Source organism: Amblyomma mixtum, chromosome 1 (assembly GCF_055824585.1).
Source record: "Amblyomma mixtum isolate Tamu chromosome 1, ASM5582458v1, whole genome shotgun sequence".
Lineage (NCBI taxonomy): Eukaryota > Metazoa > Arthropoda > Arachnida > Ixodida > Ixodidae > Amblyomma > Amblyomma mixtum.
In genome coordinates this window covers 218,987,944-219,002,016 of record NC_143012.1, presented here as the reverse complement: position 1 = coordinate 219,002,016, position 14,073 = coordinate 218,987,944, and the positions used below count along the sequence as shown (strand labels likewise).

The 14,073-nt window shown below is 45.4% G+C and overlaps 1 pseudogene; it reads right to left on the bottom strand.

The window, feature by feature from the left end:
- Positions 1 to 1,992: 1,992 nt before the first annotated feature.
- On the bottom strand, positions 1,993 to 2,850 carry LOC149370926 (uncharacterized; annotated as a pseudogene).
- Between the last annotated feature and the right edge of the window lie 11,223 nt (positions 2,851 to 14,073).

Genomic DNA, 14,073 nt, shown 5'->3' with positions numbered 1-14,073 from the left:
GAGTCACGAACCGAGCAAGAGCGAAGCCATGACTCACTCATTAAAATCATAAAACAGGAGGTCGAATGAAATCATTATATGGGATGCAAGAACAGGTTCTACGCATTGAAGCGGATTCATAAATCGTTGCTATGAAGAGAGACTAAAATTAAATAAAAAAGAACGACCTGCCCGCAAGCTGCTTTGGACAAAGTCTATTGTACAGTCGTGAGCAAAACTGGTATACAACACGCAGCCGGTGGCAGATCTCGGGAACAGTGCATCGAAACGCCATCTAGGCACAGCGACAAGGGTCGAGACAGCTCAAGGGGGACCCATCTTATCTGCAGGCATGTAAGTTGAATTCTTTCGGTCTGTAGCGCTACCGCTCGGTGAAATGCCTAGCGGTGCCGCAGCAGAACCGTACCTGTGCGCCCTTTTTTTTATTTTTTTTCTTTTCAGCGATCAAGATACCACGGACGGCCGGCACTTGCTCCGGAGTGAGACTGATATCCCGCCAGAGCGTTTAGGTGATAAGGAGCGCGACGCATCAAGCCGAGCTAGCGACATGCTTGTCGATAAAATGGGGCACCGCCACGTTTGTCTCCATCCCAGATAGCTGTCGCTAGATGGCGTTCCAATGCAGTTTTCCTGAGTTCCGCGGCCGGCTGCGTGTTGTATACCACTTTTGCCCACGACTGTACATCTAGAGGGGCGCTCCTGACAAGTGGGGTAAAACAAGCTTGTGGCAGTCTTCTTTATGAGAGTCCCTTACCGCTCCTTGCTGTCTGCAGCAGTTTTGAAAGCTAATCGAGCCCTGTTACTAATCCTAGTGCCTCCAAAAAGGTAAGAGAAAGGTCCCTCTGCCACAGGAACTCAGAAAAAAATATCCGCGATTAATAAAAGTTAGCATATTGCAGTTTCATCTATTCACTGCCGAAAGTGATTACCGGTCACAGTCATTAGGCCAGGTGAGATGACGCAGCCGCTTCAGCAGCCATTCCGGAGATATCGAAGGGCTGGATAAAACAGCTGTCAATTAGGCTTCACAACCATTTTAAGGCGGAAGCCTTTAATGCCTCATCGTTGTAAGCAGGGGCTGTCTACAGAAATGTCACTCTTTTCAATTGACCGAAATGGTCGTGACGTCACAGTGCACGAATTTCAAACGAGGCCAACTGTACTTTGGCTAGTAACCATGCAACCAGTTAAAGGGATGGTATAGTGATGCTCCAAGTAAAATAAATAAATAAATAAAACCGAGTAGGAAATTGGTCGAGCTGGGGAATCGAACCAGGGTCTCCGGAGTGCGAGACGAGCCCGCTAACCACTCCGCCATGCAAGCTCTTCTTTTTTTCTTTCATAGTATTTATTTTACATGATTATGTACAGGAAGGATATATATATACATATGCGTGAGTGCATACACACACAAAAAAAAAATTACCGACGATTACGTTACTTCCTAATGCCAAATTTGAGCGCAGCAAATAAGCTGTTTCACCTTTTCGATAGTGAGTCAACCCCAGCTGCGGAGTTGGTTTCAGGGACAACGCCGCCGATGCCGACACAAACAATATGATACCCTCGCTTCCGCAGCGCTAAGAACCAGGTCTAGCCGTGGGAAGGTGGTCACGTATTCGTCTACGTGCCGGGGCCTACGTGAAATAACCGGCGCGTCGGCAACTGAAGAGCACCCTATCCGCCACAAAAGAACAGGGGGGGGGGGGGGGGGGGGACCCTTTCCTCCTCTTTCTGCATGGCGGCGACGGTGTTCTATGCAGTCACGTTATCTTGACTCTCTAGCGGCGTCAGCGGCATCCGGCGGTATCAGTCGGTCGCTGCTAGCGCTGGGGGGATGAAAGGGGGGCGGAGCTGGTTACGAGGCCGACGACAACGCCGACGACGACGCGAAACCCAGGAACGGACGCCAAAGAGCTGCGCTCTAAAACTATTTACAGAGCACCTAGGCAGGCGCTACGTGGCACAAACATGATAGAAAACATATCAGAACTAAAAGGCCGCTATGGATATACAGCGCATCAGGAGAGGAAACCAATCCGATAAAAAGTTCAATTCTTTGTAAATGTCCGTTACCTGCCGCAACATTCGGCTAAAATGAATTCTGGGCGAAACAACAGGTTCAACGTTGTGGTCTTGCATGCGCGTTTTCCAAAGGCTATGAAGTCCAATCAGAAGAATCATATCATAGGGTTTCAAGTCAGGTTGGGAAACAACAAGGTAGCGCACACTGTAGGAATTTAGAAGAAAATCTTTCTGCAGCGTCCTCTGCAACACATCCCAAAAGAAAATCGCGTCTTTGCATTCTATAAAACAGTGTTCAATTGTTTCAGGCACGTTGCACAAGCGACAGTTTACAGAAGTCACAAAAATGTTTTTTCTATCAAGCCACGTGCTGACAGGTGGAGTTTCGGTGTTTAGTTTATAGAAAAATGTTTTGATGCAAGCAGAAATTGGCATTTTACGCACTCGCTTTAAAACGTCATGACCCATGAGCCCAAAGTAGACAGAATGATACAGTGGGGGCGGGAAGAGCGTTGATATCAAATCCCTGTACAGATTTTTGCGCGAAACAGAATATAAGTAATCATTTGAAAAACGAACTGTCAAAAAATGCACGGAGGCATAAACTTCCTGCATAAAGCCTAGTAAACGAGGGCGTTCAGTAAAATTAGAAGAAACTACTAAGTTCAGAAGTAGAGTCATGAAGTTAACCTGCAAGAATGTTCTAATAATCTGATGGAAACAATCACGAAAGAAGAAGAAACGGGCGATCAACTGTCTCACATACAGGTGCTCTAGGCCCAGTCCTCATGTACAAACAGGCCTGAAAAGGTTATCAGGCCGCATGGGCTCAAGTTTTGAAGAGAAAATAGACGTCGCAAATATACGATGGAAATGCTCTATGTAATGTCTGACGCAGTGAAGGACCTGGAGTACGTAATAAATTCTTGTTGCCAGAAAGGTGTTACAAGCCTGGGCTCGACCAAAAATTGAAAGCCATGCGATACAAACATCTGAGCATAACGCTCAACGGCCGGAACTCGCTCTCCCCAGTAATGCGCACTTGATTTCTAGGCATGAAGTGGAACACCAAGATATTTAGGAGGCACACAAGACCATTCTATTCCAGCGTACAGGGGCGAAGTTGTGCCCCATGAACCAAACCACAGGCCAGAACTTTTGGAGCGATTCATTTGAGCACCAGAAATGACACCAAATCTATCTATCGTGGACAACACATCATCAACGCTGGGCTTGTTAATGCAGAAAAATGCAAGGTTGTCAGCATATGCTAGCAATTTGACGTCATTACCCAAAACAGGGAACCCATGGATGTTACTGTTACGCAAAACACTCAAACAAAGCGGTTCCAGGTAAAGAGCAAACATCGGACAGCCTTACTTCACGGAAGAGTGGATTGGCACGGGGTTCGAGAGCTGGCCATTAATGATCAATCATGTTGAACAGTTGCTGTAGCAAAGTTGCACCCTTTAAGTACAGCAGAACCCACGTTTGCTTGCTCTAGAAGTGAAAACAGAAATTAATGGCGAACGCGGTCAAATGCTTTCGCAAGGTCGATCTCAAGCAGAGCAAGCTGCTCATGACAGCTGGAGGAATATTCAAGAATTGTACGCGCAGTGTAAACCCTACTTTGAATGGAGTTGCATCTCAAACCGCACGTCTCTTGAGATCCAATGAGTACCAGCATTGTGAATTGCAGGCGATTTGATGAGACTTTCGCAAATATTTTGTAATCCACATTTGCCAATGCCTATAACCTTCTACGGACCGCAGTTTTCCTAGATCAGTAGTTTTCGAAATTAGCACTGTGTGGCTTTTTGTAAAAAACTGAGGAATGGCTCCTGTATCGAACCCCATCATGAAGACCCGCAGCAGGACAGGAGTGAGAATAGATTTAGAAACCTTGTAAAATTCGCCTAAAATTCCGTTGAATTGAGACAGATAACTGATCAATTGCATGTTCCACCTCTTCCTGCGTGAAAGAGACGCTAATAACAGAACAATCTTCTTCTGGTAAAGGGCTCACTAAGGTGCCGAAACGCGCCAAAATTTCCGAATTATGCGCATCAGGTGAAACACTAAACAAGTCTGTGAAATTACCGAGAATTACGGTCATTACCTCATTTGTACTGGTCACTAGTTTGCCATTGAACATCATCTCCGAAATAAACTTTGCAGTCGCATGACGGCGCTCATCAAGCAAAGCCTGCCATGTCGGGTGCTCACATTGCAAATCACGCTTGGTACGAGATCGAACACGGGCACCCCTGTAGCGTTCTGCATCAAATCTTTGTTCTTTGCAAACAATCGAGATTGCATGGCGGACAGATTTCATGCAGTCCGCCATGCAAGCTCGATGGTTTCCAATGAACAAAGGAGCGTCTAGTGAATACGGTTTCTTCGTTCACTCCCATCTTCCTCCCTTCCCTGACGGAAAAAATTAACAAAAACAACACAAAAATTGTAGCAATCAAGAAATAAAAATTATAAAACAATTCAAATGAAATAAAAATAAATAAATAAATGCAAACCAATGCGCAAGGAAAGTCTTTCGCCTTGAAGCACTTTAGAGAGCCAAAGTGCCTCCTGAATTTTTTTTCTGGAACAAGCAGTGCTGGTCATTTTTGGGCAGGATGAAACTTAATGCCGAATGCCGAACATTAATTCGCTAATTAATTCAGAATTTTGCAAAGTCACAATCAAATAGTAATCAGACTATATCGTTCCCTATTCATTTAGTTCTCACCATGGAACTAGCCATAAGCTATAATTTCTCGAGCGATTAACAAGGGATAATAAAATTTACCAGCACCACCATCTGGTCGTCCTGCTTGCGTGAAAACAGGATGCTGCCACTCTTCCCCAAGCTAAATTCGCGTTCATTACTAACAGTACACCGATACAGGCCACTAGCGAGCAAAATCTGATGCGGTACCTCAGCGCGGGCAATTCGCCTGCGTTAGACAACTGCTACGGCCTTGTTTTTATCAACTATAGGGCTTAGGTGCAGAAAATTGATCTGGATTTTTTTGTTTAATAGCTGCTAAACCATTAACATAGCACCTTAAGAACCTGCAAGACAGATGTGGGTTATACCTGCGTCGTTATGATGCTGAGGGAACAGAGAAAGTGTGCATCAGCTAGGCTAGGCACAGTTCACCAAGGCTAAAGAAATCAGATGAAATTCGTAACAGCGAAGCATGAGTTAACGAACACAAGGAAATTGACATGTTTCTTAGAGAAACAATGGATCATACTACAATGGAGTTCGAACAAGTACAGTCCTGGTAGACTCACCTGTTCGAAAAACAACCCCCTGCAAAACTGAGTTAAACAATACAATGAATTTGTCCTTGGTTGCTGCTTCTTCTCAATCTGCCAAGGATTGTAACAAGGAGAGCGATAATAAACGAACCGAAAAAGGCAAACCTTCCCGTGGAACTTTCCGTAGCACGAGCTAAAAGTTTCATGGCATACTTCGACGTATTTTTCCTTCAGCCGTCTCCCTGAACGGACACCGAGTGTCGATTTTTTATTCTGAAAATTTTGTTGACCCGGTTTTAACGAAAGAATGAACGATGTGCCGAAATTTTGGAACCAGTAATGTTTCTTTAGGAAAACCCTAAGGATCGTCCTGAGAAAATATTGCGCAAACTCTATTGCATTCCCTTTTAGATGTTGATGCAGCCTGGTCAAGTGTTCCTGTATAAATAAGCGAATCCCTGAGCCACGAGGCTGAAGATGTGACCACTTCTTTTGTTACGTTTTAGCTTGTCGAGCTTGCGTCGTGCAACTACTTTGCGTGTTATGGTTGCCAAAGAGCTAGGCGGCAAAAGTTCGCGCCTAGGAAGTATGTGCAGCCCTTAGAGACGCCTTAAGAAAAGTTGGCTGTTATGCTAATACCTTTCCTGGCACATGTTCTTATAAAGAAAAAACGTGCAGCAAATCGGCAGCCAACAGACCAGGCCTACCTCTATTGTCGTCTCTTCGAAAAGTTTTGGGAAGTGCATTTCGCAAGCAACTCCTGGAATGCAAATGGGGCGAACAATTTTTGAATTACTAAGCAGGACGCTGACGTGAGTACAACGGGCAATCCTTGAACAAGGTGTTCAAAGGGCGAGCTGTAAAAGCCTAGAAAGGTATCCAAACAAACCTTAATGTAAACGACATCGCGGATAACAAATGCGGAGCGAGGATAAACTAACCCAAGCGCTGAGTACTTAAAAAGGGAAATTGTATTTGCATAAGACTTGACGATGCATGCTTCGAGGAGGCAATTGTCTTTCCGACCGTTCATTCGTTCGAATGAATGCTGCTTTAAGCCTAAATCTACACCAAAACAAAAACAAGAGACATCTGGAAAGTTTTTATTCGTTTGCTAATAGAAACCTAGAAAATAGATTTTCTCTGCTAATTACCAGAAAAGTCTAGGCATTTAAAGATTATGCTGATGAGTCTTAATAAAGGGCTTAAAGGGGTGGAGACACCAAATTTTGAAGCTATAAAAAGCCTGCTATGGGATTCCTATGTATGCAAGGGCACTCACAGCCAGGTGTTGGACGCAACAAACGTTTAAAAAATATTTTAATTCGGTTCCAAAGATTACCTAAATGCTCACTCTCACGATCTAGACCCATCGCTAGCGCCATCAACCATGACGTCACAAGGGGTGTAGAAAAATTAAAGTTTTAGTGACGTCATACCAAAATACAGTGACGTACGATGAGCGGGGCACAGCCGCGTGAGCGCAGTCGACGCACCAGCGAGCCGCGTTTGCTGCTAACCGCCACTCGCTCGGTTTGCGGCGCGCCGTTGCGAACAGCGTCGCAACGTCCGATTGCAGCTCGTTGCCTGCGTCCGGCCTGCTAGATGTCAACGGCGGGCCGCTCGCGGCAACAACGACGGGAAGCGGCAGCCAAATGCGAGCGCGGAGAGCGGCAGCGTCATGATGACATAGGGCGCACTCCTTGGAGCCGGGCGGTCTGCGCCAGTCTTCGTGCCGAACGCCGGCATCTGAAGAACGCGATAGTATTGTTTGTTCACGTTCATAGCAAACCCTGGGATATATGAATATCAAAAATGCACCGTTTCTGACGATCGTTGGCAAATACCGAGTTCAGCTGGTAGAAGTGATGACTGCGATGCAAGCAAATTTCATCAGCCGGTTTTGTGCTGCTGCTATCTGGTGCGGTTCGCCTGCCGTCTGCTAGCTCTGTTACTCAAGACGTCGTGGAAATCGAACATATATTTTATTATGAGACGAGTTCACAGTAAAGGGGTGCCGAGCGGAGCACGTTTCTGAGCGCTGGCCAGTCCCGAAGCGCCCTCAGCTGCGGCGTCGATATGCGAAAGCAGCTAGGCCTAGCGACGACTACACTCTTAGAAAAAAGGGTGTGAGAAAGGGGTAAAAAGGGCATAGCATGGACTTTTACACCCTTTAGAGGGCCCTAGGAATAACTTTACACCCGTTAAAAACACGCTCCCGATCACTTACCCCCTTTTGGAAAACTTGCACCCTACTTACACTCGCTACCAGTGTTGATAACTACGCGTCCGTTCATGCCCCTAAAACAGCGGGAAGGCTATAGTTTGCTGGTGTGCCTCGACGGGGCGCTCGTGCAGCATTTTGTGCGGAGTGCGTCTTCATAGAGTTGTCGTTTGTGTTCCTCGTTCTCCTGTCTTATCCAATTCGTGGTTTTCTGCAATGAACCAACTAGGCCACAAGAACGTTCTACTTCATAGAGGGACGGCGAAGAACGTATATAATGGTCGATTTTTATTGTGTGGCAAATACATCAAGTAAAAAGATTAAGCTGAGCAGTCTATGCTGAAAACGGAATGCAAATCCTTAGAGCTCTTTTTCTTATAGGCTATTTCTAGTACGACAAAAAATATTCGATGCTTTAATATGACATGATGCGACGATAAACTCCTACGTTCACGTTCTATGCGCATTTAATCTGTGTCCATTATCAAGAAAATGCAATATTTACACCTCGCGCTCAGCTGCACGTAACAACAAGATCGGCGGGCCTTGATTTAGTGTGATAATTACACTTACATCATAAGCTCACGTTTGTCTGTAGGACATTCGTGGTTTACGTATTGCATCAGTCGATGTTGCGAGTGCTTAAAAAACCTAAACGCAGTTTGCACTTGACAACTTTGCTTTTAGGAGGACGGGGGCGGGGGTGAGTCTACGGTAATATTTTACATAGGAACAGAAGAAAAACTAATGATTTTTGGGAAGCAAGTTGAGTCCTCGGCCACTTTATCCTCCTCCCTAGCACTGCAAGTTTTTTGTTTATTTCTCCACTAAATCTGAAAAGTTCTTTTGAATACTATGCGCCAGGAGAAAAACAGAGCAGAAATACTGCTTATCATTAATTATTGTGTGATCAATGAATGAATGCTCAAACTTTGTTACATGTCATATTTCTCATGGCACACTCGCAAACAAATTTCTGTAGAAAGGGCTGTGTACGAAAGAGGGAAAGGAAGGCGCCTTCGGCCACGTATGACTGCAGCAAGTAGTCCAAATAGTTTTTTGTCGCGAGTCCACTACTCCGCATTTATAAACGACCAAAGGGGGCAAGAGCGCTTCGCTCGAAAACCGATGAAGCTCGCGGAAGGGCGCGCATTCGTCACTTAACCTGGTTTCCGTGTCTGCTGAATATATCATGATAAGAGCCTTCTGCATGGGCGTGGCTCGCTGTCCAGTGCAATAGTTCCCTCGAAGTCAATGCTGTGGTCACAAGCCTCACTCACAGTGTCCGCCACTGCGCTTCGTTCCCTGTTCATTTGTTTGACATCCTTTGGTCTCGCCATGACTGTAATCTCGCCGATGTACGATGCCGATCGCGCCGCCGCAGAAGGCTCTTACTTGAGTCATCAGCCACACGCGGCGCAATAAACCACACCCAAGAAACTCTTCCCCCCCTGTTACATCCACGGTTTACGTTCAGTGACCCGGCGGATGACTAGCAGAATCTTAAAAATGCAAGCTACAACTCGCCCACAGTCGCACGTGGTGAAAAAACCGAGTAGGTTCCGAAACGTGTTTTTTTTTTAATTTTTGGGTTGGCGTTCTCTCCAACTTAATTACGAACAAAGGGTCTAGACCACAAGCTCTTTTAAGATCACTTCGTCCATCTCCCATTGCCTAAACCACTATCGAAGAGGCTGCTTGCTTCTTTGGTCTCGTTTTTTTTTTTTTACTCATGGAGTGTCCTGGAGGTTTGAAATGCTGCATGTCCACCCTTGCCCCCTACTCTTCCTCCCCTCTCCAAGCCTTCTGGATATTCCCGTGAGGGTTCTCTTGCGTTCCCCGACGCGGAAGCACTTGCACAAAAGATCAGTCAGGCGCGGCCAGGTGTCGACCAGCGCTGCCGGCACCATGGCGTCCGCCACGCTTCCAAAGAAATGTGTCGGGAATAGAAAAAAAGCACGAAATGAAGCAGGAAGCGAAAAGAAAAAAAAAGACCCCAGCAACGAAGGATATCTACCCTGAGCCGACGGCGTAGCTTTCTGCTGCCCCGGCCGAAAACTGCGACATCTTAATGACCTCAACTATCAAACATAGGATGTGCTCTCCCCAGAAACATGGAAACCAAGGCTTAGCGGCGCCACTCCAGAGGTCAATGCCTTGCCGGACGTCTAAACGCGAAGACCGACCTTCCAATTCTCTGTGTACAGTTTTATTGTAATTTTTCTGTGACCCCAATGAGGAACGAACGAATATTTCAAAGCACGCTGTCGTTAGAGAACAGTACAGGAGCGAAAGAGACGCGGATGCTCAGCTTTCTAGAGCTTTTTAGTTTCGCAGCCCTGATAACCGCTTGGAAAATAATAACTCCGTGCTCTCCAGACTCCGTGCCATTGCCTTGCTGTGTGTGCAAAATGCTGACTCCCTGTTCGCACGAGTACAGTCAACGGTTTGAAGTTATCCCGCATTACGAGCTTTCCGTCTGACTTGATACTGCAAGCGCAAGTGAGTGCGAATGCTAAATACATGTGTAAAAGCTGCAATAAATAAACGTTGTAAAACTTATCTTTATTAAGTATGTTCTTAATAAAAAATTTCAATACGTTCAGATAAGGGCACATATCCATGTTTGTCCCATAACCTGTGGATCATCCTTTGCACCATCTCTTCATGCACCTTTTTTCGATTATGTATGTATGTTTACCAAAAGCTTCATAAACTAGTACCTACATGTTAAAAACAGATTGGCTTGATTTGCTCTCCTGCGATAATTACAATGTGACATTTGCATTGTTTTGGTAACTGGGACACCCTCTTGGCCGTTATTTAATAATGGCGCTTGGAGGAAGTACACCAATGAACATCTGAAATCCATGAAATTTCAAATTTAATGAATTTCAGATGCTTTATGAAATTTGAAACCATGAAATTTCCCCAGGAGTGCGCCGATGAGGACGACTGCACTTATACTCTTGTTTACATCGCTGCGTACGAACAGCTAGTGCTCGTTTTCATGAAATAAAACGCAATCTGCGCTTTAGTTCTATTAAACAATCTCTTCTCTTTTGTACTGGTTGTACCCGTGCTTGTTTAGGGAGGGCGAGAATCTGTGGGAAGCGCCGATGTGATCGCTCGCCTGAAAAACACATGACAGCCGGGTTGTTGCCATCGCGTAGGATCGGCACTTCTCGCTAATTGTCCCTGCTTCTTCCGAAGTGAGCAGTACTCTGTTTTAAACTACTTTATCCAGAAGTATGTTTGGTGATCGTTCGCCTTAACTGAAATGGCCTAACTAGTTATCCACAAGCTAGCGTCGGCGACGACTGCTCCTGCTCGGCCGTCTGGGTCACATCGGCGCTTCCCGTTCATGATATGTGCGCCCTGCGATGTAAGCAATGGTGGACTTCAGGTCACTGCTGTCGTAACTACACTCGCGGACCATTTGCATTTGGTTGTGAATTCGCTATTCACAATTCGCCGTAGTCACAGACCGAACATTGCGGACTAGCTAGGCCTAGTTGTCGCGAAAGGGAAGAGAGTCGTCGACTGAAATTTCACCAGCGCTTATCGTTGGTGAGTGTTCACTTGTGCAAATTTGAAATATAGCCGTTCATTTCGCTCATTTCTAACACGGATAATGTAGAAGCGCGAATATATTTCACACCGTCGCCTCATCAGGGTGTTTTCGCTCAGCCGCCGACCTGCCTTGTGCAAATTTGAAATATAGCCGTTCATTTCGCTCATTTCTAACACGGATAATGTAGAAGCGCGAATATATTTCACACCGTCGCCTCATCAGGGTGTTTTCGCTCAGCCGCCGACCTGCCGAGAACACGAAGGCTGACTGTCCGCCGATCGAATTCGTCGGTGTCATTGGCCTAAGGAAATTTTCCCACCACAATCATATTATAGTGCATTAGATAGTTCACTATAATCACACGCTGCTGTTGACCATGACAGTGTCGTTGTCCGACTAGTGTGACTGTCGCCGTCGTCTTCGTTGTGCTCTTAAAACAAGCTGAGGCTTATTCGAATGCGTTTGGAAAGTGTCGTACAGCACCGTGGGGGTCCGTCGAGCCCGAATTCCATTCCAAGTCACGAATGCCATTCGACTAGGATCTCATTCTAACGTATCCGTGTAGCACAGGTAAAATTCACCACGATAATCAACTATATTTCAGTTGGAACCATTTTAATTGTAATCGGTTTGCTATTTTCTGTAAGGTGTACAAGACTGATTTATAACCGAGTTGTGTCAGCTGTGTCCTCATTTTCTGAGTAAGGAATGCGGTTTGTATCACTGTTCATAGTTTTCCTATGTACGAAAGAGGTGGGGGAAAAGGGTAAAAAAATATTTTTTGTATTCATCTGTCTTTCCTCGGCTGTACTGGAGGGAAACGGAAACGGTAGAGGTGAAATACCAAGAAAGCAGACACGAGTGACACGCGGAAACCGGTTCAGAGAAGGAAAAGAAGAGAAGAAGCAAGAATCCGCCTGCAGGAGGAGGAAATAGTGAAGGGCATGAAGAAAGGTTGCAAGGGACACGTGGGTTCGCTCATTTGTCCTTCCGCGAATAGAGCGCGTCCCGTCATTGTACTGCGTGTTACTGGCAGCTGCTGCCGGATGTGGTTTGCACTTGGCGCCTCTGGACCGTGCTTCTCATGCTGTCTGCTATGCGAACTCTGTGGTGTGCAGTCGCCGAGGGAATAACGCGTATCGATAGCCTGCCAACAGGCTTACTTCGCGACGACGTCATCAATCCTGGTAAGTACTGTCGAACGTTTATCTGCTTGTATTCTGTAGAAGGGTCAGGAATTACTTATGCTCATGTACACTTTCACTAAAATAATTCAATTTCGTCACCGTCTTTCCATGCATCTTAATTAAATATATGCAGACTAATCGTAATGGTGAAAATTGCACAGTGCACCCTTATATCTCCAGCAATAAGTTTTGGACGCTCAGCTTTTACATGTTTTCGACGCAGTCGCCTTTCATGAGCTCTTGAAGGCGGATGTATGTTGTAAAATGCATGCAACTTCCAGCATGAGTGAAGCTATTAGGCCATTTAAGCTTCAGAGGTTGAGTCCTACTTTCATTTATGAACCTTGATGATTTCTCTGAATGGTTGAAATTAAAAAGAAAGTAATTGAATTGGAGACAACACTTTTTTATTATGCGGCCCAGAGCCATTTGGCAATCTTTGTTCCAGACGCACGCGGTTCGGGTGGTCACCGATATATGTGAGACACTTACTGCGTCATTCAGTTCCTTTCCTCAAAACCAATTTTCAGTTCTTTCTCTAAGTCGCTATATCCGTGCTCAAGCTTCACCTGCAAACATTTTTCTGTCGCTATTTCACGTCAATAAACCCTCACAACAGTTCACAACTTGCAAAATTGCCGCTTACTTAGAAGATATTTTTTAACACAGCAGATTTTTTCCCCAGACTGCATTATCACTTCCTGCTCGGCCCACAAAAGGGGAAATGCGTCAGTCGATCCCGAAATAGTTTAGGCTTCCTTTTCTAGAAAGAATGCGAGACTGTTCTCTGTGAACGAGTGCTTTTGGTCGGAAACCATCCTTCTTGAGGAGCTGACTTATATAATTTTGCAAGTTGTTGCAGAAAGAAACGCAAGATCTCAGTGCGCATGCGCTTTTGTGGAGGCTCTGTGGAGCCTTTGCTTTCGCTTTATTTTGTTTTTTAGGTTTCCGTGAATAAATAGTTTCATTCGCAGATGATACATCCGCAAAATAAGCCCGCAGAAATAAAAATACGGGTGGACTGTTTGCTTCTACGGATTACTACGTATTACTCCGCCGATGGCAGAGCGGCAAGCCGCCACAGGACTGGGTGAAAGGCACTCCACGCGTTGGTCGACTCCGCCCACCGTACGGGGGAGAATTAAAAAAAAAAGGCGGGAGCCGGACGTTACTTCGATTTAATTAGGGAAATCGGCCACAAAGGGCAATAAATCGAAGTTTCTAAGAATGCTCGGAACGTGTAGATTGAGTTCCCGTGGCAAAAAGACGGGTTCAGATTCCTCTTCACTGCAACTTTAAATATGTGTACTTACCGGCATATTTCAACGATCTTTTTTTTTTCTCACACAGGTTCCCTTGGAGAATGGATGCCATCACGACGTTGACAGAAGACTGCTGAGAATTATGTTGTTATTTTGAACTCAATACGAAATAAACCCTGTCGTGCGTACTGGTGTACTGTCACTGGAGTGCAAAACTGCCCTGTGATATGCTGCACGGCACGCCACAAACTTATCGCACTAACATAAAAATAACCAGGATTGTGGAAGAGAAAAACGTCTGTGAACTGCACGTAAATGAGGTAGTTATCATGTCTTTTCAGCAAGCAGCTTTGCTCTGTAGGTGTATGATAACATACACACTTGCAGGGCAATGATATGCCCACTGATACGGTGCAAAGTTGCGCTTCGGGAGCGTCGTTATGAACTCATTAGGTAGGTTTAACTATAACCCTTGTGAGGGTAAGTTTACACTCTAAGAAAAAAACCAGCCCAAAGGGAAGTAAAGACAATTTTAGT